Source organism: Chrysemys picta, chromosome 6 (genome assembly GCF_011386835.1).
Source record: "Chrysemys picta bellii isolate R12L10 chromosome 6, ASM1138683v2, whole genome shotgun sequence".
Lineage (NCBI taxonomy): Eukaryota > Metazoa > Chordata > Testudines > Emydidae > Chrysemys > Chrysemys picta.
Genome location: NC_088796.1, coordinates 92,004,267 through 92,031,767, shown reverse-complemented (window position 1 = coordinate 92,031,767; position 27,501 = coordinate 92,004,267). Strand labels below are relative to the sequence as shown.

Below are 27,501 nucleotides of genomic sequence, written 5' to 3'. Positions count from 1 at the left end.
ATCTAGTAAATAAAATGGTAAATGATGAATTTCTTAACATAATACAAATGTAAAAATTAAGACCAAATAAATGTAAGTTAAGCTATAGAATTGCTTAAATAAATGAATATAGATATAGGTATCCTCCTAGTTATCAAAAAGAAGGACCAAATTGAGTGTGAAGGCTGTATTTACTTGCAAATCATCATGGTTTAATGATTACCAACCAATGAGAATAAATCTTTCTTTAGGAAAATAACTGAAAAGTACAAATGTAAAACACTTAAAATTGAGGATTTAAGTCAAGGTTTCCTGCTTGGTGATTTAAATCATGATTAAAATCAGTGATTTAAAGATCCACCCTGACATTTACATCTTTCTGCTGTCAAAAGCTGCAGTTCAAATCTCAACTTAATTAGCTGGGTCAGAAACCGTAACTACAGTATGGACAGGTGCATCCAGATTTCTATATTTTAGTTTTGTAGAAGGATTCCTCTCTCTCACCCTACTTACTCACCACCCGCCTGTCTGCCCACACATACTCACCTTTCCCACATATAAGACTTGATGAGAAAATTCTGACAGACTATTAGGACACTGAAATAAATTTGTCCAGCAGCCACTGGCAATTTTATTTATCGTCACTGCCTACAAATGTCTTTACAACAATTAGCTCACAAACTTTAAAAAAAAAAATCTATAAGATGTCTATGGAATTAAATGGTCCAGTTTTCTTGTGCTTCTTCAAAGAAATAAACCTTTTTAATAAGGTATGATTTTTATGTGAACACACATGTGTCTCCAAAAAGAAAAAAAGAAATTAGAATGAACTGGCCCAAGATTCATGCTAGCTAAACCAAGAGGAGATAACTGAACAAATAAAGGCAACAAAACACTGACCGTGCATAAGAACATAAAAATTGCCAGAATAGATCACACCAGTATCCTGTCTCTAACACCATGTTTCTCACAGAAAGGTGCAACAAGTCCTACAGTAGGCAGTTATGGGATGATTCCCAGGAAAAGTCTGTTCCTAACCTGTATTAGTTAAAGGGTGCCTTATGCCCTAAAACACAACTATTTCTATCCCTTCCAAAATTCTTGTTTATTTACTTGTTCAACCCCACGTTTAATAAAGTCCTAATATGTATCAACTTATAGAACAAGTTATGAATTACAAACCTTTTTATGTAGGTATTAAGTGTCCTCCTTACTTGATAATCGATGTAATGTTTCTTTGTTTTCTGTATGTCTAATACTACTATGCATTTTAAAAACATGACAGTCACTCTTTCTAAGCAGACTTGTTTTGGTTCCAGAACTATTCTTAAATATCCTTAGTTTTACAAGGAGTTGGCCATTTTTGAAAGACTAAAGCTCCCTAAATGAAGACTAGTTTATTGTGAAAAGAAAACCATGACAACTGTTTGTACTCTTGCTTTATTATTACATCCGGCATGGTCACTCTTGGAAATTCAATCTATTATCGTTGCTAGGAGTCTGTTGCTGTGCAACCTGAAAAGGTATGCTGTGCTTTCAGGATAAGAAGCGTTAATAAACCTGTAGGCCTCCTTCTACAGTTCCAACCAGCTTGTTTAAAGAGCTTAAAACTCTTAAATAGTCAGCACACAATTTAGGACATATCTTATTATAAACAACAATGAGATTCTAACAATGCTAATAAATTTTAAAACAGGAAAACTACTCAAAACCTGTCCATATTAACCCCACAGCATTCTAACTGAATGCAAACTCACTCCTATACCTCAATCCAACATTAAAGTTGTATAGTTAAAAATTCTCTAAAAGGCAGGAAATGACAAAGTTAAAGTTTCAATAGCAAAGTTAATACAATTGCACAGAAAGCACGTTTTATTCTATACGTTTACCAACATAGAACAATTTATTAAGCTACGTATTTAACAAGAAGAAAACAACAATAGAAAATCCTATATACATGTATAGCAATTGAATTAATATTGCTCTTGGAACCTTAAAGCAACAAGTCAATTCTGAAAAAATGACTTAGAGGCACATGATGTTTCAAGCTTACCGTCTCCCAATGATTTTTATGCCAAATTTGTCTAACAGCCCTGTGAACTCAATCTAAGATCTGAGTGTTAAACTGAGTTCTTTCCTCATTGTGTATCATCACCAGTAATGAAGGTTCCATGGGCGAAATTAGACCTAGTGACAATTATGCAGTCCCAGTGCCTTCAGATTATGTCTTCAGTTATACCTTTGCAAATTGATTAGAGAAGAACTCAAAGGTGGCAAGGAGTAGAACTGGGTAGTATAGGCTTTCTCCACTATCTCTAAGGACTCCTCATTGTTTTTGCTGATACAGACTAACACTGCTACCACTCTGAAAAAAGCCCCCAATGTTATCCCACCAACAATCAGCACCAACAAAAAAAGAGAGAGACAATCCCAAAAAGGGATGGGAAAGCTTAAGGTAGATATGTCATAGCGTAGTCTAAGGGATAACCAAAACAACCAGTGCCTAGAAATGGATTCTAAAAATTGGGAAAAGGATTGGAAGAAAAGAGTTTGTCTCTCTGCTAACATACTCTATGCTGATTGCTTGGTTGAGATTTTCCACAAGGACCTCGAGAAATAGTGAGGTTTGTATAGACTGTTGTGGAGGTAAAGAGCTCTGAAATCTGAAAGAACAAATCCTCTTCTTGTGGAGATGCTGGTAGAGCCCCTAGAAAAGGGGACTCTTTTGCAGCAGATACTTTTTTCCTCCCCTGAATTTAAAGCCTTGCAGTGTTTTTGTGTTAAAGACATGAATGCAAAACTGACTTTTCTTACCCTCAGCAAGAAAGCACGCTTTTAAAATACAAAACCATAGGCCTAGAGCCTAATCCTAATGAGATGTATGTCTCCTGCAAGCTGAACACCCTTAACTTATACTGACTTCAGTAGGAGTTGATGGCCTCACCTGGTTTTGACTATAAAAGTTAGATTAATCTAAATTGACTTGTTTCAACCTAGTTGTGTGTGTATCTACACCTGAATTTGTCGCCTCATGACTTAAGTGACGCAATTACGCCACCTCCCCAAACGATGCAAAGGCACGGTCAACCTCCTTGTGTCAATGCAGCCTGAGTGTAGACACTGCATTACTTCTATCAACCCTAACAATCCTCCAGTAGCTGTCCCATAATGCCCTTGGTCCCTGTGACAGTGGTCGCTCCTGTCACAATTCTGAACTCCACTACCCAAGGGTCACAGCCACCAGAAACACCCTCCACCCCCTTATAAATCTCCAGCATCTTTTTGAAATGTCTTTTCCTGATTGCCCACCTTGGCAAGCACACCTATTGATCCACCTTTGTTGTGATTATCCAACCATGCCCACTCCATGCACGCAGAGAGCTACTTGACGTATTCCTGCCTGGAGCAGGAAGAAGTCATGTATCTCCTCATCCTGTGGGGAGAAGAGACTGGGCGAGCATGGTGGATGTTGAAACTGGGGCACAACATGGATGAGCAGCAGTGCTGTGTGAAAGTGAAGGAACTTTCAATGGGCATATCAGAAGGCGAGGGAGAGCAACAACAAATCTGGGGCAACCCAGCAGACCTGCCACTTCTACAACAAATTGCAAGCCACACTTGGCATAGACCCAACTAGCACCCCACATACAACTGTGGACACTTTGCAGAAACTTCATGTAGACATTGCTGCAGTGTGAAGTGAGGAAGTGGGCAGGAGACAGTGACGAGGATGGGAATGCAAACCATGCAATGACCTAGGTGCTGTTTGAAACTCCATTGGAGTCAAGCCAGTCCTGCCACTTGCGTGCAGATGAGCCTGTTGAGGAAGGAAAACTGAGCTCAGGTAAGCGTGTACACATATTATTCCTTGTAAGAAATGTTTATCTTTTTGTTACTGAAACTTCTTCTCCCTCCTGCCTTTCTTCCCCATTAAAATGGCACCCACCATATGTGTGCATTTACAGAACAAAAGCATTGATGTCTGATTGCTCACTTTATTTGTAATACATTAGAAAATAAATTTTTAAAACTTAGTATGGAAGTCTGATTTACATAGTCCACCTCATATCAATGTCCTGTGCTCAGAGATTAAAAAAAGAGGCAAAGGCAGCGCCTTCTATTCCATTCTTTGCCTAGTTGGGCCAGGCAGCAGGGAAAACAATACATCTGATGTGGAGTACTTGTATTTCTGAACAGGGATGATCTTTTTATCCTCTTGAACAATATCAATTAAGCTTTCATAGAGATACTCTGCCATCCTCTCCCAAACATTTCTAGGGATGGCAGCCTTGTTTCTTCCCTTGTAATACAAGACTTTCCCATATTAGTCTGCAACCACTTCTGTTGGCAACATTTCAATGAATTGGCTAGCACCACATGGGCCTGGGCAGCTTTGGGATGCCATTAGCAGCACTGCCTTTATCGCCCTTAGGAGTGAGATACCAGCCAAACTCACTACTGCCTGTTAAAATAGAGGCAATATTCAATGTACTTTCTCTATACTCATACCAAAGGGCACCCAATGTTTAAATCTTCCATTTAACCAACACAGACTCGCCCCACTGGGTAGTACTCACCATAGCTTGAGCTGCATAGAGGTGCTGTAATAAGGTGCTACAATAGGCATGTCTTATTAAAGGTATTTATGGAAATAATGTAAGGGAGTTTTGAGACTTAATCTTTGTTTCCTTTGTAACTGTAAATCTAATGATGTATCTGTTTTAATCAGCAGCCTCTGGCATGGTACACTTGAAACGTTTCATTCTATGACTGCTGAATACCTGACTGATCCGGAAAGAAAGAAGTGATCCAGGGATGATATGTTCTACGAGATCCTCCAATCCTCCACCAATACTGACCATAAACACAAGACTTGGAAGGGCTACATGTCCGAGACCAGGAATAAAGACCAAGAATGGCAAAAGTGGTTGCTACAAGAGTGGCAAAGGGATTGAGAGGTGCAGTAGGGAGTGCAACAGGACATCACAGGTTTACTCGGGCAACAAACACAGATGTTGAAGAGCATTTTTGAGATGCATGACCAAAGATTCTGGACACAGCACAATTTCCAATCCATGAAAAACTCCATAGTCCCTGCTCCTTATCCCCCCGCACCAATGTAACAGGTGGCAGCACAATATGAACTCTTTTACTTCACACCAGAGGAAAATACGGAGAACCACAACTGCACCGATACTGACCTGTGAAAACTACAGGGCCAACCACAATGCACTACACATTTTGTAACATGATTGACAGATTGTAATATTTGATTAATACATAAATATAACATGGTTTTAAAGTACAGATCACCCTTTCACAGGGCTTCTGCAATGTTTGAACCACAGATATTATGCAGCTATAATGATGGGGATATTTGTCTTGCTGAGATCCAATCAGTAAACAGTGCCAGTGACCCTTTAAATTTACCAAAAGCACATTCAAAAATTATCCTGCACCTTCTGAACTAGCAGTTGAATCTCTCTTCGGTGCTGTGAAGGTGGCCAGTGTACAGCTTCATGATCTAGGTAAGCAAGGGGTAGGCTGGGTCCCCCAAAATCACTATTGGTATTTCAATATCACCAGTAGCAATGTGGCATTTGGGAAAGAGTATCCCTGCTTACAGCTTTTGGAAAAGGCCTGTATTCTTAAAGATTCATGTGCCATATACCTTCCCTGACCAGCCCACGTTGATATCAGTGAAGCGTCCCCAGTGATCTACCATCACTTGTGAAACCATGGTGAAGTATCCCTTTCTATTTATGTACTCGTAGGCAAGGTGGGGTGATGCCAGAATAAGGATATGAATGATGTCTATTGTCCCACTGCAGTTCAGGTACCCCATTGCTGCAAATCCATCCACTATTTCCTTCCTGTTGCCAACAGTCACAGTCCTATGCAGCAAGATACTCTTAATGGCCTTGCATAGTTGGAAGACAGTGGTCCCCCACAGTGGATTTTCAATTCCAAACTGATTGGCCACTGACCAATAGCAAGCTTGAATGTAAAGATCAGCATTATACATGAACAGAACATGGGCAAAGCATGCTATATAGGGATTGGTTCCTACAAAGTAACCAGCTTATTCTAAAACATGTGATGCAATGTAATGTGTAAATGTATACAAAGGAAGAGGTTTTCTGTGTAACTTTGGATATATGGTAGGCCCTATACCCATCCCCTGTACCTGACTCTGATCAACTCAGCATAGTTTTTCTGTATGCCAAATAAAGATAACTAAGTGAAGAAATCTGGAGTTGAACTGAGTTTTTGAGAAGCCAAGTGGAAAGAGGTCTCAGAGGGAATCCCAACACTGTTTTCAGTTGCTTATAACGTTACCAAATGTAAACCATTTAGGCTGAAATTTTTCATGCCAAATGTATGCCTCAGGCTGAAATTTTTGGAAAATTCCAGCTAAAATGGTTCCGCCATTCCCAAGAGTGTGGTTAAGGAAAAATATGGTCTTTGCTCACGATAAAAAACAAAAACAAAAAAACTTACAATTATTTTGAGAAGCTCTAAAACCTCCATGCTTTGAAGCAGGGACTTGAAATTTGGCAGAAGGAGGTCTATCCTGGTGTCAAGGATATGTCTTTTGGTAGCCCAATGAAAATCTGCCCAAATTTAGCCCAGTTATAAACCCTGAAAAATCTCAGCTTGCACATGCTCCATAGAGACTTGTAAAACTAGCTAAAATCTCTGAAGATTGTCTGCAATGAATATGCACCATCCCCTCATAGCTTCTACAGACTGACCAGATGGCACACACACCAAACCCATAGAACAAGTAAGCAGACTACAAGCCAGGGCTGAGCAAGACTTTTCCTACAATTGCTCCTCCTGGGGGCCACAGGGGTGCTGAGCACAAGAACTGAGACCTGGGAAACTGTCTCTCCTGTGCTCTCAGTGGTCCCTCCTAGTGTCCAGGCAGCAGAGACAAAGAAGAAAGTGGCTTAATTTGAATACAGATGAATGAGTGAGAAAGGGGACAGGGTTATGAGCCAGTGAAGCTGGTGGGGGAGGAGCAGGTGGAAGAGTGGCTTATGCAGAGAATCAGGAGCCAGGGATGAAGGAGGATAGGAGTAGAGGGGCAGGGAGGGACACAGCAGATAGATAATATACCCTGCTTAACTGAGCATACAAAGAACAGTGGTAGACAGAGGAATAGTTCTTGCCTTTCTAAAAGACTCCCTTTTCCATGTTTTTGTTTTAAACTCATTGACCTGTATATTTCCTCACTGTTCTGTGTAAATGCACTAACTTTACAGGAACAAAATAGGCACTTTGTGGGTCTTATATGTATAACTCTTATGCAGAGAATATGACATACATGCAGAAATAAGATTATATTTAATTCTACATGCTAATTCATACTATATGTTCAAACTGCACTCCACTCAAAACAAAGGATTTGGTACCATTGGATAAATTGCTGCTGATTTACTATTCTTATTGAAATGTAGTACCTTCTCAATACCTAATAAAATTTTAATAGGTGAAGAAATGCATTAATGTGTCCAACTGTGGCATTTATATTTGCAGTAAGTATTACATTTTCAAGATAAAGCTACAATTTTAATATTCAGAAATAAGTGTTTAGGTGGACACGAGGTAAAGTGCTGTGAAACATTGACCAAAGCTGGGGGGGCAGGAAGGGGGTGGTGGTGAGGTGGTAATGGCTTTTTAAAAGATATATATATTTAGGCAGAACACAATTCAGCATAAATGTGCCTTGAGAAACTATATGTAAGTTGCTACTAAACAATGTTTTCTGCAAAATTAAAAGGCAATTTAAAAGGTTTTTATCAATATGTAATTGAATTATATAAAAAGACTTTGTATCTCTTTCACATGTTCCAATACAGTAGAACAGTCTCAAATAACATCAGTCTATAATGGATGACTGGCAAAGAAAGCTGACTGTTTGACACTGTAGTGAAATGGAAAATATGATTTTGACATTAGAACAGTGAAAGTCCCATTCTAAAAATATCAGCATGACAATCTATTTGTCAAAATAGCAGAATGAGGCAATTTACCTCCACAAATGTGACTTTTATTTATCTAAATAAGCCTTTCACATGTCTTCTCTGTATTTGTGGATGATATATTAAAATAAAAAATATACCTTAATATAATATTACAGATAGGAATTTAAATGCTCAGAATTCAGAAAATGAAAAATATTAAGTTCTTATACTAACTCATTCTGTCACATTACACTTCCAGTGTATTTATGGTATACAATTAATATCAAGATTAAGGGCCTGAACCGGCACAGCCACACTCATATACAAAACTGGCCTTCAACACACTTACAACTAATTTTTTTTTCCAATTATAAAAGGGCCTAATGTTAACTGGAGACTAGTCAACCTGAAAATTTCAAAATATAAAGTTCAGTCTTTCCTGAGGTAGGGGAAAGCATAAGAACATAAAAGTGGCCATACTGTGTCAGACCAATGGTCCATCTCCCCATATCTGTCTTCCGAAAGGGCCAGTGCCAGATGCAGAATGAACAGAACATTTGAGTGATCCATCCCTGTCGTCCAGTCGCAACTTCTGGCAGTTGGAGGTTGAGACACATCTGGAGCATGGGATTGCATCCCTGATCATTTTAGCTAATAGCCACTGATGGACCTATCCTCCATCAATTCATCTAATTCTTTTTTTAACCCAGTTATAGTTTTGGCCTTCACAATATCTGCTGACAACGAGTTCTACAGATTGATTGTACATTGTATAAAGAAATACTTTCTTATGTTTGTTTTAAACCTGCTGCATATTCATTTCCTAATGGTTCCTAACATTCTGTTAGCTTTTTTGACTGTTGCTGCACATTGAGCAGATGTTTCCAAAGATCTTTCTTGAGTGGTAACAGCTAATTTAGATCCCGTTATTGTGTATGTATAGTTGGGATGTTTTCCAGTGTGCATTACTTTGCACTTAACACTGAATTTCATGACATTTGGTTGACCGTCATCCAGTTTAGTGGGACCTCTTTGAACTTAACTATCATAAGAAAACTAGCATATTAAAATTAAACTACTAGTTAAAAAAAAAAAAAAAAAAACCTTTACATAGCTGAAAAGCTCCTGAAAGAATACTGCTAAAACTTTAAACAAAAAAAGTAACATCATGGCTGAAGTCAAACATGAAAACTTACAGCTGGAAAGAATTTATTTTAGCAAGTGAGAAGAATGTAATAATTGGGTTATATGAAAGTTCTAATGCCTATATCGTATATCACCAGACACTTACCATATTACATGCAGCATTAACAAGTTAATATTAATATGAAAACTTTAACTTTTGCATTCATAATCTCTGACTTTATGTTTAAGACCTGATCCTACAAACATTTAAGTATGTGCTTAACTTTAAGCAGGTAAGTTGTCCGGGGACTTGTGTCCTGGGACAATTCACTTAGATTAATTGTTTGCGGCAAGACAAATTCATTAGTTACTATTATTTAGCTGAAAACATTCTTCTGCAAGGTTGAGTAATAGGGTATTAACAATAAATGATGACAGCAAAAAATGATGGGGGGGGGGCAGAGAAGACTAATCCTGCATATTTTACTCAAGCAAATAGTCTCATTGATGTGAAAGGGACTACAAACTTGAATAAAAATTACTTCTGTGAAGTTTTGCAGGAGTGGGCCTTTAGTTTTCATATTTTGGATAGATGAGCTGTATTTTTCAAGGATACATTTTGACAATCTCACTTTTGCGAGCTGTCACAGCTGCAGCACCCCGGCCTGTTACACCAGAAATGGAAGTTTTGCACTGTGATGTCACAGAGAGGGGAGGCTTTGTTAGGCTCCGCTAAAACCTTAGCAGATCTCACTTCAGCATATTATTGGTGATTTCTCAATCATTTATAATTTTTTTAAAACTTTCCTAATCCCTCAACCCTGGAAAAAAGCACAATTCTCAATAAGGATGATTGAAATGCAATGTTTGCAGTGGTTTTCCCCAAGCCATCTTTAGTTACTGGTGAAAAAAGTAGGTCTTAAAATGCTGAATAAAGGTATGCCTACACCACAAGCTCTATGGCAGCACAGCTTTGCTGCTGTAGCATTATAGTGTAGACACTACAGCGACAGAAGGGGTTGTGCCATCACTGTAGCAAATCCACCTCGAGAGGCAGTAACTAGATTGATGAATTCTTTCATTGACCTAGCAGTGTCTACACCGCAGCTTAGGTTAGCTTAACTACGACTCTCAAAGGTGTGAATTTTTCACACTCCTGAGCAACATAGTTAGAGCAACCTAAGATTTAGGTGTAGACAAGGCCTAAGGCTATCTGTACATTGAGACCTTACAGCGGCACAGCTGTAACGAGGTAGCTGCACTGCTGTAAGGTCTCCCGTGTAGCCGCACTATGCCAAGAGGACAGGGCTCTCCCATTGGCATAATTAAACCGTTCCCAACGAGCAGCGGTAGCTATATCAGCAGGAGAGCGTCTCCAGCCGACATAGCGGTGTCCACACAAGCGCTTCTGTCAGCGTAATTTTCGTCGGCCAGGGGTGTGTTTTTTCACACCCTTGACCGACAAAAATTTTACCGGCAAAAGTGCTACTGTAGACATACTCTTAGTGTCTCTTTTCTCCATCTTCCACTAATTTAAAACTGGTGGAGGAAATTTTTCCTCAAATATTTAAACAAAATAAACAACCAATCATTTGGCGGTTGAGACAAAGCAGGAAAGGTTCCTCCCTCAAAAGAAAGCTGAGGAGCAGCAAAGGAAGGGCAAAGTGACTGCATGGCTGCCTGCAACAAGATGTCACTGAAGAGCCTGAAGTCTGGCAGAAGTAGTTGCAGCCTATTCTGGCAGCCAAGCTGGATGTGTGTCAGAACTGCCAGATGTGTGACGTTTAGAAGCCCTGCCACATCCGATCTTCTCAGGTAAACTGAAATATTAAAACACATGGAATTCAGGCAGCAGAGAAATACGTATGAATGGGGAAGAGGTGGTAAAAATAAATGAGACAAAGTAGGCCCCAAAATAGAGGCCGACAAGAATCAGGTTCCAGCAAACATCAGAAATAGAACAATAATTACAAAAAGTATACAAAAATATATTGCTGCCAGTGGCGATAACATAGTTGGAAACCAGAGCAAGACTAAAATATAAACTGGGTAAGTACACAAGATCTTAAACCTTTTTTATTTTAACAACAGATGTTCAATTTTAATCCTTGTTTAGTAACAATTAAAATAAAATTAGTAATTACATATTTAAAACCACATTCCATTATATTTTTCCTTTTTATAGCCTGCAAAATTAGTAATCTGGTATCTGGTTACTTTGGTAAAAGCATCTTGAAAGAGTTATCATATTTTCATTTAAAGTCTTGAAGGTGTCAATACTTTCTCCTTTCAGCTGACTTCCAAATCTCCTTTAAAAAATTTAGCACTTCCTCTTCCATTTCATGGATTAGAAGCTACACAAGTATAATAATTCTAAAAGTAAATAATCATGTCCCATGTAAGGAACTATTTTACAATTATCTCAAAATGAAATCAATTAATATCATTTCTAGTTGAAAAACTGTTTTAATTCAAATGGAACAGCACAAATAAAACAGAGAAAATTAGAACCACTGAAGTATTAAGATTGATAACACTGGACGAGGAACTTCTTAGCAAAGGTGCAAGAGATAACTAACATTTCATCATGCCATTGTTTATCGTACTGCCTTTTTTAATATTCAAGTTAAGGCCAAATCCAATGGGAGTAGTTTTCAAGAAAAATTTATCCATAGGGGATTTATCTGGTTAAGAACAAGTGACAAAGCATACTCTCATAGGAAAATTATTACAAATGTCATTTCATATTCACTAACACAACCTAGACTACCGGAACATCAAGATACCTTTGAGCTTCCAATCTTTTATATTTTTTTTAAAGAAATGATTGCTTCAATTAATTAAGCTTCTTTTTAGACACATTTGTGCTAATAATACCCTTATTCCCAGTTAGGTTGAACAAAACAAAAATCAACACTGGTCTCTCAGCATTTTCTAAAATAATTTAAATTAAAAATGTACAGAAAACCATTATACATAGAAAGAAACATAACTTTAGCCACATCTTGACTGTATCACCCTACTCAAAAAAAACCCTACCCCCACTTTAAGATAAATACTAAACATAATAGTGCATAACTGCCTACATTGCTTTTAGTTGCTATGCAGTGAAGTATACTCAGTTCATAGAGAATGCATTCTCCTGGTTGACTTTTTTCACTTAACTGTGCTGCAACACCTTAAAAGATACTGGCCTGGGCAAGCCTCAGCTTGTACTGCTTGTGCAGATGCCAATATTGTGTTTTTGTTCCACAAGTGTGACCTACAGGAACAAAAGTTTCCATCTGTATTTCTTAATGACATACGTTTTATAAAGTCTTCTATGCTATTAAATCTTCCGTATCTAACCACAACCTTCCCCAGAAAAGGAGAACATAGAGAGGCCTGTGGATTGTTTTCACTCATCTTACTGACTATGACATACATCATCTCCACTAAGAATATGAAAATATAAAATCAAGAAAAAAAATGTGCAACTTCTATTACTGAAACACCAGAATATGCATTCTATTTAGACAGCACACACCATAGTTTGCATAAAATAGGTTAGCCCACTTAATCCTGGAGATCCTCTGCTATGATTTTTATACTCATGTAATATCACAAAGGTGATTCAGATCAAACAAACACAAGTAATGAATACACAATAAGACACCATGATGTAAACTTAAAGGGCACCATGAATGGAACTTGCATTGTCTTAAAGTAGAAGAGCCACATAAAAATTAACAGAATTTGCAGGATTCAGCTAAAACTGAATGAGACAGAAATTTATGTTATACATGATTCTATTTTTATGGTAGTGGTACTGGGTATTAATTACGACACAGATTGAATGTCAAGAAATGTATCACCTCAATTATGTCACAAATATGATTTTGTATCTTTTAATCTGTTAAAAAGTGGCATGTGGAAGGTATGTAAGCCTATTAATATAAACTAATGTGGAATATTTTTAACTGAATTTTTCACTTAATCTGACAAAAGTTCTTGAACTTATTGTTAAATGGACATTGCCAGGTAATTTAGACAATTTTTTTTAAATGAGGGCTTAACAAAACATAATATTAACTCAAGTCTTCTCATTTAGTGAAAATTGTATTTGAAATTCCCCTACGTCTTCAACTTGTAATTGTAAAAGAACCAGAAAACTGAATGTAAACTGACCAGTATAATTATATTCTCCAATAAGATATATAAAGATTAAACCATCGAAAAGGTAAACTAGATTTTTAAAACTGGAAACTAATAAAATATTTCACATTTAAACTATCTAAGAACTTTTTAGTAATAAAAGTTAACTTTTTAAAACAGGCTTTTAAAATGCTACTCATTTGTAAGCAGGTCACCTTATTCAAATACCTGTTCTACTTGAAAACTGACATTATTACACAGCTCATGATTTTTTTAACCTGACAGTATCGCACTAAATTACAGTAAATATACAACTACCTTAAATATTATGAATACTGCTATATACTTTCACACAGTGATATTTTGTCTTTCAGTTATTTTGTTCAAACGTCTTGTCTGGTTCAATAAGCTTTATGACACTCCAATTCTGACATACATTTTAATCTGTTTCTAACTTGTATAAACCCCAATATGCATGAAAAAAATCAGATATACAGCATCACTGGGATAAGATGTTCCTAAAGCTAGAAACAAAGAATAATGGGACTTTGAGAAAAGAGCCAGTCACGTTGTTACAGTACTAGATCATTTCGGAAAAGTTTTACTGGGTATTTTGTTGTTCAGTCTGACTGGTAACACTATATAAAAGGCATTACTGCAAAGCACCTTAGTAAGTCACATGTGCCTTTCTACTGAACTACCACGATTTGATGAAGGCAAGTTGAAGTCAGTTTTGAATGTAACTAAAATGTAGGTTCTGTATAATGTATTTACTTGTTCATGCCTTGATCATTTAATTAGATTCAAGCAACAAAGAAACATCTGCCTTTGAATACAAGAGATTAGCTCCTAATATAGTCTTGATTTTTAAAACACTATTTATCACAATTGGTGATATGTACAACATGAGTCTGTGCATCCCTCGAGCAGTTCTGATCATGAGTAAAAGAGCAACATTAATTTTGCTGAGGACTTCAGGCTTCTGAGAATAGGCTTCCCCTACATTGATTTGACCCAGCCAAAGGAATAGGCCATGGAAATGTCCTCAATCCCTGGAAGCAATTAATCACATATGAAGCTGGTCTCAGCAATGATGTAGTCACCACCACAAACATTTCCTCAGAGGCAATTTTTTCCCTTGATAAAATACCCCATCATTCCCCCTTTGCCTTGTATTTGCAACTGTATAAAGTGCAATACAATGCACAACCCTACAACCTATAGCCCACAAAGTTTTTCTAAAGTTAGGGTGACCATATTTCCCTAGGCTGAATACGGGACATCTGGTAAAATTACTCATATTCAAGCGAGTTCAATGGCAATCAATCAGAACTATGCAGTATAAATGTTCACAACCTTACAGCCTATAGCGCACACAGTTTTTCTAAAGTTGGAAACTCCACTTTAAAGCAGCTATTTGCATGTCCTCAAGAAATATATCATCTATACCGGGGTAGGCAACCTATGGCACACGTGCCGAAGGCGGCATGCAAGCTGATTTTCAGTGGCACTCACACTGCCCGGATCCTGGCCATCGGTCTGGGGGGGCTCTGCATTTTAATTTAATTTTAAATGAAGCTTCTTAAACATTTTAAAAACCTTATTTACTTTACATACAACAATAGTTTAGTTATATATTATAGACTTAGAGAAAGAGATCTTCTAAAAACGTTAAAATGTATTATTGGCACGTGAAACCTTAAATTAGAGTGAATAAATGAAGACTCAGCACACCGCTTCTGAAAGGTTGCCGACCCCGGATCTATATCATTCTCCCTTTTGCGATACAATCTAACTCTTAGTGAAGTTAATGAAAGTGTAACCAACACAAAGAATTATCCCCATGACAGAAAAGACACAAATCTTCAAGCTCTCAGTTAGGCACCTTTTCCACTTGTTAAGGTTCTATTTACAAGTCATGTGGCAACTAGCTAAATATGGAATTTTGCTCAGCTTCAGTCAACCTCTCCCAAACAAGATTCTACATACAAGGGGACCTCTATCCCTGTGACATTATTTTTAAATGCTGAGCTGAAAAAGGTGAAACTTGTGCTTGCTATGTTTTTTGTTAAAAGGACACTATCTAGCTAAAGATTGTATTGTAAAAACTAAAATTTCTTTATCTGTTACTTGGAAAGCCTTTGGTTTAGAATTTTCAAACCAGCTTCTAAGTGACTTAGGAGCACACGTTTCATTGGAAATCAATGGGATTTATGCTGCTAAATCACTTTTGAAAATCCAACCCACGATCATTAAAGTTGAAGAAGTTATAAAAACACAAAAAAGTACTTTGCATTTAGTGCTTTTCATCCTAAAACTCTTTGTTACAAAAGCAAGTATTACTCTCTCCATTTTGCAAATGGGGAAAATTGAGGCACAATGAAATATTGGCAGTCAAAGTTACTTAACTTTCATACCCTAATCACTAAGCCAACACTACTGGTCAGTTTCACTTTGGTTTATAGTAAGCTTGTAGTCAATTTCACATTCAGTTTCTGGGTTGCTGTTTCTTTTAGTATTTTTTTTAAAGTTTCATGGAAAATCTTATGCTGGCCTTAGGTTTGTCTTAGCTGTGTCCCTTCAGACTTTGCAGTGAAAATGTAGAACTCTGAATTACGGATCTGGAAAGCAAGAATACCTAGAATACCACATCACTGGGAAGCTAAGTTTTTCTTTCCCGTGATATTCAGACCATGCATTTTTTTCCCTCCTACTTATACCCCCCCTTGAAAAGCCCTAAAGAATCCTCTCTCGCCCTAATGTATGTTTTTCTGTATTGCTGCTATTTTTGTCATCTCAGGAGTCCAATGAAAATAAAATCCTGTATCTCACGGGGTTTTCTAGTAAAATATTTTACAAATAAACATACATACAGTTTCCAATTTGTGGTCAGTCAAAGGATTACAAACTTCAAAGTATAAAATGTCTGAATAAAAATAACTATATGTTCTTCCTCCATGCAGTATATTACTAAACAGTATTTTTCTATATTCAGGGAGATTTTTCTATTGCACAGCCATCCTGCTTCTTTGTAACACAAAACACCTGTTTTGTGTGGCAAACTCCAGCTGCTGTCCCCTCTCTTATTCACTTACACTGATAGGTCAAGTTTCAAATGTAGTAATAAGGAATTAAAACAGAAGCCTTGGCCAGCAAGAGGAAAAAAATTGCTGTAAAACAGAGCACTGGTGGTCGACAGATTATTAGCTGAGGGTCCATGGAGACCTGGTTAGTCACATGACACTACTACTACTTGTTTCTAGCTGCTACATTTCATTAAAACAAGTTAAAAACACAGTAAATCTGTTTCTAATGAAGAAGCCCTATTGTACAAACTAATTAGGAATTGAGAGGTTTGTAAAATTCAACACCTCAAAATTACAGTAGGTACAGTGTGTAAATTGCAGTATGATGCACTGCATCCCTTCCTTCTTGTTCCTCAAACCACTGCAGCGATTTCTAATGCACTGAAGGCATGCGAATGTGAAGGGACATTTACTTGTTGTTCATCAACATAATTTTCGTTACATGGGTTTTTCCCTTCACATTAAGAAAAATGGTTCATATAACTAGTTGTTTATAAGATGGGTGTTCATAAAATTGAGGTTCTATTGTAATTAGTTTTCCACATACACAATTGCACTATGTGCCACAGTTATGTTATATGATCATAAATGGGAGGGAAGGTGTTCTGTACACTTGTTAATAGGAGGCGAGGCAGTCCACAACATAACCTTTGTATTAAACTGTGTTTGCAATATGAAAGCTTGAGAAACCCTGGGGAATCCACCTGATTTAGAAATTGACAGTCAATTACATGGAAGTAACTAATACAATATTTTTATTATTTAAGAATAAAGTGCTATTTGTACCCTGATAGATGGTTGTTAGTCCAATGGAAATATTTGTTATATGTTTCTTCTATTCTTCAGGAACTTTATGCACCTTGGTGATTTTTATAACTCGATACACAGTTCTGTGTACTCTCAAATTGAACAGTTACTTTGGGTTTGCTGCAGATCTATTGCTTACTATTCTATCAGGTTAAATCTTACAAATGCAGTATAGTAGGAGAATGCAGACAGCTTTTGTATCACTGCATAAGAAATATACGATACAATGACTAATCCATGTAGAGCAAATATACTTTACAAATAAAAATGAAAATATTTGTTTATGAAGAGTGGGAAGCTGGGAAGTGGAAATTAAGGTTATACATAAAGTTAAGTCACATCTGGTCCAGATGGTCCACTCTATAGGGTTGACACAGCTGATTAAACTGAAGGTTTTATATATAATCAACTAGCCCCTCAACCTTTTCCATTCTTCCTACAATTGTCTAATGTGCCTTCAAGCCTACATTAAAAGAATTCTGTTCCAGGTGCTAATGTCCTTGGCCAGCTTGTGTAACCTGTTGGCCTCCTTACTGATGTACAAGTTACTATGTCATGCACATAGAGACACGGCAAATCCTGCAGCTCCTCAGATGACAATTGGCTTTTGGGTATCCTTCACTCTATGACAGACAACCACAAAACAGCTGCCTAGCTCTCAAAAACCTCTTGTGCTTATTCCCCTCCCTGTGATAATATTATAAAAGGTGAACCAGAAGACATGAAGTTTACACTCGTCCAGAAACTAAAAAGGTTCTAATTAGCTACACCGTTTTTATGAGAAGTAACAAATATGTGGGGTAGGGAGAGCAGGGGGAAGTGGATTGAGGTTGCAGTCCTCAAACCTGTGGTTTGCCCTATACTAACTATGCTGAGGCATAATGCCTCCCAGCTCTCATCTCCATGTTAACATGGCTCTAACACAGCAAAGCTACCATGAGTTTGCCAGGAGGTTGTTGCTCCTAGAACCTTCCTGTTGGAGAAAGAGGGTTCAGAGCACTTAGAGAGAAACAATAGCATACGTTATTCTGATATAGTCTGCATTCACTCCAGCAGGGAATGACCAAGAGGTTGAGAGGAGTCAATTTCCATGGCATTGTCTGCCTCAACCCTTTCACACCTGACTGATCCTGAAACCACAAAGCATTCACAGCAGGGTTTCTATAGAATCAGGAATTGACATTGTGAAGGAGACATTCCTCAATTGCATGCCCCCTTCGCTATTTTTAATCCAACAAGATTTTAACCCCTCCATCCAAAAAGCGGATGTTTTGGCCCACATAATAAGATCCATTCCGTTGACCCAAAGAACATATAAACATAGAAAGTTATTAAAGGATCATCCTTAAGCAGAAGGAAAAGTTACCATACTATTAATTTTACTTATAAACCAAGTCTAAAATTTAACTGTCAGATGATTTTGCATTTTCTTCATATAACTGAACTTAGTATATTGCAATAAAGTGAATCTATAAAATTATTTAACCAGTTAGCACACAACTTGTAGCTCAACTGAAATGGTTTGATGTAATGTGAACCAGTTCAGGTTGGCCTGAAACAAGTTACTAAATAAAAAGCACAAGCATTCCCTTCCAGTAATGGTTGGATTGGTAGTGTAACCTTAAAGTGCCTAGTGTCTGGTTAGCTAATATATGCCAGCTTGATCTTCTATGTAACAGTTAATACGGTAAAACAAATACAGTAAACAGCTATTACATAGGTGGTCAAATTGACCCTCATTAACCATCACTAAAACAAACCTGAATACAGATTACTCCTGTCAGAGGTCATGACTGAACACATGAAACTGTTCATTTAATTTTGTAAACAGATGTAATATGCTTTCTGGGGCTATGGAGATTTGATTGAAGGATGACACAAACTTTTCCCTTTTGATCTAAATGTCACCAATGTGCATGGCACATATTACATGAGATGCATAATAGAATTATTGCAATTTTAGACCACATCTCTTTTTCTGAATAAAATCCTCCTGTTCAATCTGCACGGTAAGTTTGAGTCTTATGGCAGAAATGGTGATTCAAACACACAAAGTTTCTGAAAATGGATGTGTGTATTTTTATTCAACCTAGCAGTCTGTCTGAATATACCTCTATTCCACATCCTCCCATGCCAAACCTAGCAAGTGCCCATGCAAATGACATTTCACTCCAAGAACGAGCAGCTGGTGTATAACTGTCACCGAAGAGGTGGACTGTATTTGCGTGTATAGACACGTAAGAGCCATAGTGTGAACCACAGCAATCCAGAATGTTAAGTGGACACTCTCTGGATGGGTATGTCTTCTTACAACTAACAAAACTAGGTTCCAAACTTGGAGGTGTAGTCCAGATCCCACAAGTGAAATCCTGGCTCCAGTGAAGTCAATAGCAAATCTCCCATTGACATCAGTGGGTGCAGAATTTCACTACTTAAGTTTCATCCAAAACAAAAGGAAATGTACCTTCTGTGTTCTCTTTGCTTCATTTTACCAATATATCCATCAATTCCTCCGGTAACAGGAAGACACTCAACAAAACACAAAACAAATGTAAATGGTCTTAACCCTGGAAACTGCACACCTTGTTTATGAGCCAGGAGAAGAAAGTGGTCTGTTAACCATTATCTAACACCATATGTGAGGTATTAGCTAACTCCAGATGACACTCCTCCAACCTGAGTTTCCCCCCACCCCCACACCTTGCTTCCATTGTTATTGTTGGATGCTTTCAAGTGTTTTTAACTGGGCCCTGACAGTCACTGGTCAAATGTATGAACTGACCCAATTTCTGTGACCTTACATGATGTTTCGATGAATTTCATATGTGACATTATATTCTGCCTAAGAGGGCTTGAAATATACACTTGCCAGCGGGGAATAGGAAACTCACTTCTGAGCATGGCGGTGGTGGTTGGAATGGGGGGAGGAGGGGCGGGGAGGCATTAAATCATCAATTTCTGCAGAATTTAAGCTTTCATGAAGTTTCTGGCCCTTGTAAATGTGAACCTAGTGTAAATCAATTATCTGCTGTCTTTCTACAGTACCTCTGCTTCTGCCCCTGCCACAGGTTTGATAAGCAGCAAAAGAGTGAAATTAACAAGACTGGTCAGATTTACATTTGTCATTCAGAATTTTGCAGAGACCCTACTATGGCACATCAGCCAGGAGGCTCAAGAAGAGGGAGAAAACACAAAAAGCTCCTTTCTCATTCCAGCTTAAAGGGGAGGTGGAGCTTTAAGTTTATATGACACCTCCTTGCCAGAGGCTGATATGAAAGCACACCCATGTAGAAATCCCAGCATCTACCCCCTTCTCAGCAGATTAATTTCTTGCTAGGGTATTGCCCAGGGATCTTGCTAATGTTGTCCCACCTTCATTTACCTCTAGCTAATAGATTTAGTCCTTCGGTTAGCAGGTGACTGATAAAATTTTCAAGACCTGTTCATCTAAGACTTGCACTTTCATCTTGTATTATTTTGGTCTTCAACTCTTAGTGATGCAGAACATGAACCGAGCAGGAAGCAACCCAGATAATATTGTAAATTATGATAAATAAAATCAAACCCAGCATTTCTAACTGTGCTCATGTGGCCATCCTCCATTTTACCTATGGTGTTTGCTAACGATAGGTCACTGACCATGCTGAAGGCCAGTAGATCAAATTTTCAATGCTGGTTACCAACCCACTTGTAAGTGAAATATCTTTAACTGGCCACTGAGCATTCAACACAGTCACAACAAAGAAAAATAAAATCTCAGGTAAATATTCTTTAAAAATCAGTACTGACCTAACTGAAGGAACATTCCAGAACATGAACTAAAGATTCAGCTGATGAAGTGAATTAACTTGTTCAAGCTAAAAACATATTTTAAAAAAATTATCTCCACTGAAATTTCTACATATTACTTTTAAATTCTGAAAGTTAAAAAAGCCAATACCCCATTATCATTGCATTATTTCACTATTTATAAAAAAATACAACTCAGAAATCAGATAAACTAAAAGTAGGGCTTTAGTTGATGTACAGTGAATTGGGCAAATGGCACCTTTTACAGACTTGCTCATTTACCCAATATTTTGCACTTCTACATCGTTGCCTTGAATAGTGTGTGTTTCATTGTTTAGAAATTGCCTTTGACATGATAAATAAGGAGAAATGCAGCTAACTTTGTTACACTGAGGTAACAAAACAGAAGAGGGAAGCCACTTGCTTGGGGTGTACATAGCAAGACCCACTGTTATTTATTTGTATGATGGTAGTGCCCAAAAGCCCAATCAGGCACTATAAACACAGGAAGACATGGCCTACCCTGAAGAGCTTACAATCTAATTTGAGACAAGGCACAAGTGACAATAACAATAAGAGGGAGGAGGGTGGAAGAGAATGGTAGTAGATTACAAAGTTACACAGGATAGCATTGTTTACAATGTGATGGTTGCATTACATGTACACTCAAAGAGAGGGGAACTAAGGAATCACCCTCCAATGTATTGGGTTCATTAATAATAGGAAGCAAACTTTAAAAATACTGCTAAACAAGTTTTTCCCAATTATTAACAAGTGAGGAAGAAGTTACCAAAATATAAAGTGAATATAGGGGGTCAAATTCAGAGATTAGTGTATAATGTTCACCCCTAGCTTAGGGTACTGATGGATACCATATGAGAATCTAGATAAAGATTATATGTAAGCTACTATAAGTTTAAGAATGTCTAAACTGATATAACGTTCACCTTTCTGGCTCCCTCACATTCATGTTGCACCAGTTTAGACCCCTTCACCAACATGCAACTTACAAATACACCTAATACTTCATTTCTAAGTTTGGCCCACAGATTCTGAGCATGGTGTAATTCACACAGAGTGGCCAGTAGACTGGAGAGTAGCAAAAAAAGCAACTAACAGAAAGGAGTAAGAACATGTGAGTTAAAGCAGAATACATCTTTTTGTGGCTTCTCAGCATGGCAATTCCACTGAATCAGACACCTTTACTTACACCCATCTACTGGTGTGTGTGAGTGTAAGTTTAGCAGAGTTAAAGTTTCACCACTTTACACATCTCCTCAAGAAGGCTCAATATGTACTGCAAACACTACATTATTAGATCCTATATATAAAAAAAAATTCAGACTTTAATTAAGCTACAGAAGTGGTAAGAAACTGCATCCCACAATTTTGCTATATGTATGAAAAGCAAAGATATTGTAGAATTTTTTTAAAAGGTATTTTGCCATTTTTACCATAACTGTATATTTAATTTTAGTCATGCAAAAACTCTGTGTTTTGGTATGAAACAGGTTAAAAAAAAATCTAAATTTGTCAGTCATACATACCCACAATAGAGTATTTATAATAGAACCTGGCTGTTATCTTATATATGAAAAGGCTACTGCCTCTCTATTACCCCATCAGTCCCAATAATTAGGGGAATAAAATACATACAAGTCTTCCAGGCCACTAGATTCTTGTACTCTCTTTGCTACTTACGAGAGAATAATTAGCTTTATCTGCTTTGACCCCAGTTTCTTCCAGCAAGACTTGCAGCAAGGAATAAAACAACTAACCAACAAAAATGCAAGGTAATATATGTTCCAAAACAAAACTCAGCTGTAAAATAATTAACAAACCAAACAAAATTTGAGTAATAGTTAAAACTGAAATGGCAGTACATTAAACCAAACTAAAAATGGGAGAATTTCTTAAACCAAATCATTAATTCAGCAATGATATACTTAAATAAGAGTAAATAATGTAAAGATATAAAGCAAATATATAAAAGTGGAAACTACATCTGCTATACAAGCACAGCTAATAAATAAATGCTTATGTTTTAAATTTTAAGTAAACTGTGACTGTATACTGCATAAATACATATTTGCTATGGAACAGTCTATTATTCTAAAATCTTTACTATAAGCATTTAGAGGGAAAACATCTTGCTATATGGAGATGCATAGAATAAAGAGAAAATTTTTGACTTACAATAAGAATCAAAAAATATAAATATATATATGAATAAATCCGTGCTTTTCAGCATTTTTTCTTATTGTGTTTGAAATAGCATAGCACCCTCTGGTGCATCTGCTAGAGGAAATGTAACAGATTAAGAATGGGCACCAGTCATTGTTCTCAACACTGGTGCAGAAAGTAAAAAACTAGAAAGCTCTAGTTCTCATACCCCAATTCTTTCTTTTTCCAAATGTTTTAAGTTAAAAATATTTTAACTTGTAACAGTTAATATTCAATGAAATGAAAAGAATAAAGATGTCCCACAGATCAAGAGACACTGTAAATAAAAGATGGAAGCTTAAAATGTATTTAATGTTCCTACTTATAGTTCACTGGTATAAAAATTAAGTCATAACAAGTCAGATTTTAAAAATCCACAAGTCAGTTGTCTAGCAAAATAAGTTTTTACATCAAGCTGCAATTTGCTATTTGTCTTGCAAGCCAGCTATTAGAATTATTCCACCTACTTGTATTCAAAAGCTGTTAACTTATATTGCTCAATAATGCTTTCCTTTCCCCCCTTTAAAAGTTTGGTAAGCGGATTATCCAAAAATGTAATATATGAATGTGTTATGAGGAGCCATTTAAGACTCTGATAAAACTATACCACATATTATAATGTACCCATTCACTAGGAAAATAATTACCTATAAAAGAGTAGATTTTGCTAATGACAAAAGCAGAAGATGCCACCTGCTTTAGACAGGACTTTGTGAGCCACTGGAAGTCCCAGCACAATGCACTAGAAATGAAAGTGACACCTGTTTAAAGCAGCCATCTGTCCCTAACAAGCTAAATTTAGTCAAATCAGTCTATCCACTTAATCTTACATTTCCAAAATGTTTGTGTACATTCAACTTGCAAGCAAAGAAAAACTATAACCACTGTTAACACCACCTTTATTAAAGACATATAAATAATGCCAAACTTACAATTGGTGGGGAAAATATGCAATTTTAAACATGCAGATTTTTAAAAGTTTATTTACTAAGAAGAGGCTGAAAATTAATAGTTTAATTCATTATTGAAAAACACACTTCTTGGTATTCTAATTAGAGTCTATATTAATCTGACATGGAACTTGATTTAAAAACTAGCTCTCTTGCTCCATAATAACTTTGAAAGTTTGCTTTTATTCTCTGTATATTTATGTTGCATTCACAACCTGTAATCTCAATTCAAAACAAACTTTAAAAAAAAATCATAATACATTATATATGTTGAAAAAGCCTGTTCCCTTGTTAATATTACACATGTCAATGTCTGCTGTTGGTAGGCCTCCTTTGTGGTTTGCATGAAAAAGCATCCCTCAATTTTGAATATGAAAAGGAAATAATTTAATGACAGAAGAGGTGGGAAAAAACCTGAAAATCAGTAACATTCACTAGACCACAAAGCAACCACTATGATAAAAATGTGCAACATTTTAGATTCCTTAACCATATTAAGCACACCTGGTTCTGTTCCAGGTAAGGACAAAGAAAATATGACATCCTTCCCTTTCAGTGTGAAGTTCATTAAGTTAAAAGAAATAGTAACATTTTTATTTCTGAGAACTGTATTGTTATAACTAACAAATTGCTATATTTAGGAAGAGAAGAAAATATACAGTAGTAACAAAACAAGGCCCAGTTACCCGAGGAGATGAAGAAAACAAGGATTTTAAACTATATACAAATGGTAGGTCATGGACTCTTATTTTATTTCTTTTTAATACAGTGCCAAAAAGATATCTGTCTACTCCAGCACAATGCAAGTTAGCTAACACACCAGGGCACAGAACTCACAAAGACTCAATGAAGCTATGTGCAAGTGCATTAAAATGCATTTTTAATCACACTTGTTCAGCTATGTACTCTAAACCACAAACACGTGAATAAAAATCACAAACCATTTTATTATCAAAAGGCTGTCTGACATCGCAAACATCTGGTATTCTGATAGCTGAAGGCACTGGGGAATCAAAATGCATAATGAAGATCCCATCTATGAAACATTAAAACGTTAAGGTGGGAACAAATTGTTAATGCTGCTTTTCTTTGTAAAAGTCTAAGATGCTAGCTGATGTGACATGGCACTATTTTCAATTACCTCGTGCAACAGCTCCTTTAAAGTAAATGTGGTGAGTAATACTAAAAACTTTTTGTGATACAACACACCTTTTTTTAAATACAGTCTTTAAAAAATACAGATTTCTGCTTCCTCAGCCAGCTCACTTTTCTTTGCTAATTTAGGCTTTGATCCTGAAAGCTGCTCTACCCAGGGAGATTTCTAGCCCCATCCAGAACTCCATCATCAATGGGGCTCTTTGCTGGTGTAGGGAGTCCAACCCACACAGTGCAGCTTGCAGAACTGGGACATTACCTTACAGGCAACGTTAGACGTGTGGAATGAATTAACAAATAAAGAATAACAAAGTAAACTCAGTGACAAAAACTAATAATTGTTATATTCTAGAAATTAATTCACTAAGATTTATATGTAACAACTCTACTATATAACATACTAACACATAGTGACAAACTGACTTCTTTGATGTCAGTAATTTTTAACGTATTTGGAACTCATCTGATCACAGTACCTATGCTAGGAGAAAGGAAAATAAGTCATTCCTCCTTTTCAATATAAAGTATATTAAGTTAAATGAAAGTAACATTTTTATTACTGATGATTGTTTTATTGCTCAGGATGAAAACTTTGACAAGACCACAAATGAGAATTTTGAGACCTTTGGTGGTTCATTGAAATGTATCATTTCAGTTACACGGGCTGCATATGAAAACATACTTAGAAAGTAAAACTGCAAGAGACATAATAAGCCTTAGTTCAAAAAATAATACAAGTATCACTAATGCATTAATTATCTACCCTCCTCTGCACTTGACAATCCCCAGAATAATTGACACTGTCACATTCTTCAGAGGTTGCTCTGTCAAATAAATCAATATCTTTCTGTTGGCGTTGTTACGAGGAACAAGATTGTAGTCAATGCAGGGCTTAAATGTAAAGGTGGAAAAAAGTATCTTCAAAATTAAAATCAACAAAAATATCTTGTAAAACACTACCATTTTCCTATGAATTACATTAAATACAGGAATGAGGAAATAACACTTTTTAAATCATCTGTATTTAAAAAACATTGTAAATTCCAAAGACCGTTTTATTAACTGAGAGTTGATTTGACATCACCGGGGGGGGAGGGGGGAAGAGAGAGAGAATTGGATATAAAAATGTTAAAGAAATTCCCCATGATACCCCACTAAGGTATCAAAATATACACCTTATGTCCAGAAAAACAAGTGAATAAATTGATGGTATATGCTGAGAAGTCAAATCCCTAAATCTTAACAATCAAAAAGAAGATGAAATATACATGGATTTCAAGTTCAGAAGATTCATACATTCTTTATGAACTTGACTTCAATTTCAGCTCTCTCCAGAAAAAGAAGACCCACCAAGAAAAATCCTTTAAAAGTACAGTAGCTTTGACAAATAAAATTGCAAAGCAAGTTTTCTTAATGTTTTCTTCTCTCTTTCATTTATCTGATGTACACAAAGTCTCTCATTTGTAATGAAAAATAACTAAAATTCCCTTCACTGTGGGAAACTTAAGGAAACTGAAATGGATCTTCTACCCCAAACATCTCTACATAGAAGATAACACACTACATAAACTACAACCCCAACTAACACACTTGCACTGTATCTAGATTAAATCACAAGTACAAAAACAGCATTAAAAAAAATATTTCCCAGCAGCTGGACAGCAAAGCAAAACTGCTACTATCTGTGGTGGGGGGGGGGGGAGACTACTGGGTGAATAGAAAAACAATGTACAGTACAAAGAAAATACAGTTTTCCCAAAAATAAACAATTAAACTAATGATGATTAAAGAAGGAAATAATCTGGCCACAGAATTAGGGCTTCACAGAAGAGGGCTAGGGAATGTGTGAGTATCACCAGAAGAGATAAAAAGTTCACAAACATCTAAATCTGAACAGTCTCACTACCCCAGAACAAGGCCCCTAGGAGTGAAGAGGAGAAACATTCCCTGGTTGTTGGTGTGTTGCAGAATCCATGCCTGGGTGTTCGCTAAAGCAGGTACCATCAGACAGGGCTCATCAACGCCTCATCTCTCTATTTGCCTCTATTGTACACCGAGGCCAAGGAGATACCTGCCCACCCTCTCCACAACCGTCCCGCAGACCAGAAACGTGACTCTCCCCCCCGCCCTTCCCAGCCCTCAGCCAACACCACATTCCCCATCCACCATCAAAGTACAACCAAGGGGGGTGGGACAACCAGCCAGCAGCGAGACACGCGTTACAGCCTCACCCTCCGGCTACCTCTCAATCAATGGGGCAGCGCAGCTCGGGGACCGGGGGGC

General features: G+C 37.0%; 1 protein-coding gene across 4 annotated transcripts in view; it reads right to left on the bottom strand.

Annotated features, from left to right (window-relative positions):
* The window catches only part of RFX3 (regulatory factor X3), a 218,616-nt gene that overhangs the window by 189,956 nt on the left and 1,159 nt on the right, over window positions 1–27,501 (bottom strand). The window contains exon 1 of one of the 4 annotated variants that reach the window (XM_042850635.2): window positions 1,162–27,501. The exons of the other annotated variants lie outside the window; for them this stretch is intronic. The gene's annotated coding sequence lies outside the window, so the exon portion shown is untranslated. The remainder of the gene's footprint in view (window positions 1–1,161) is intronic. 4 annotated transcript variants of the gene reach the window in all.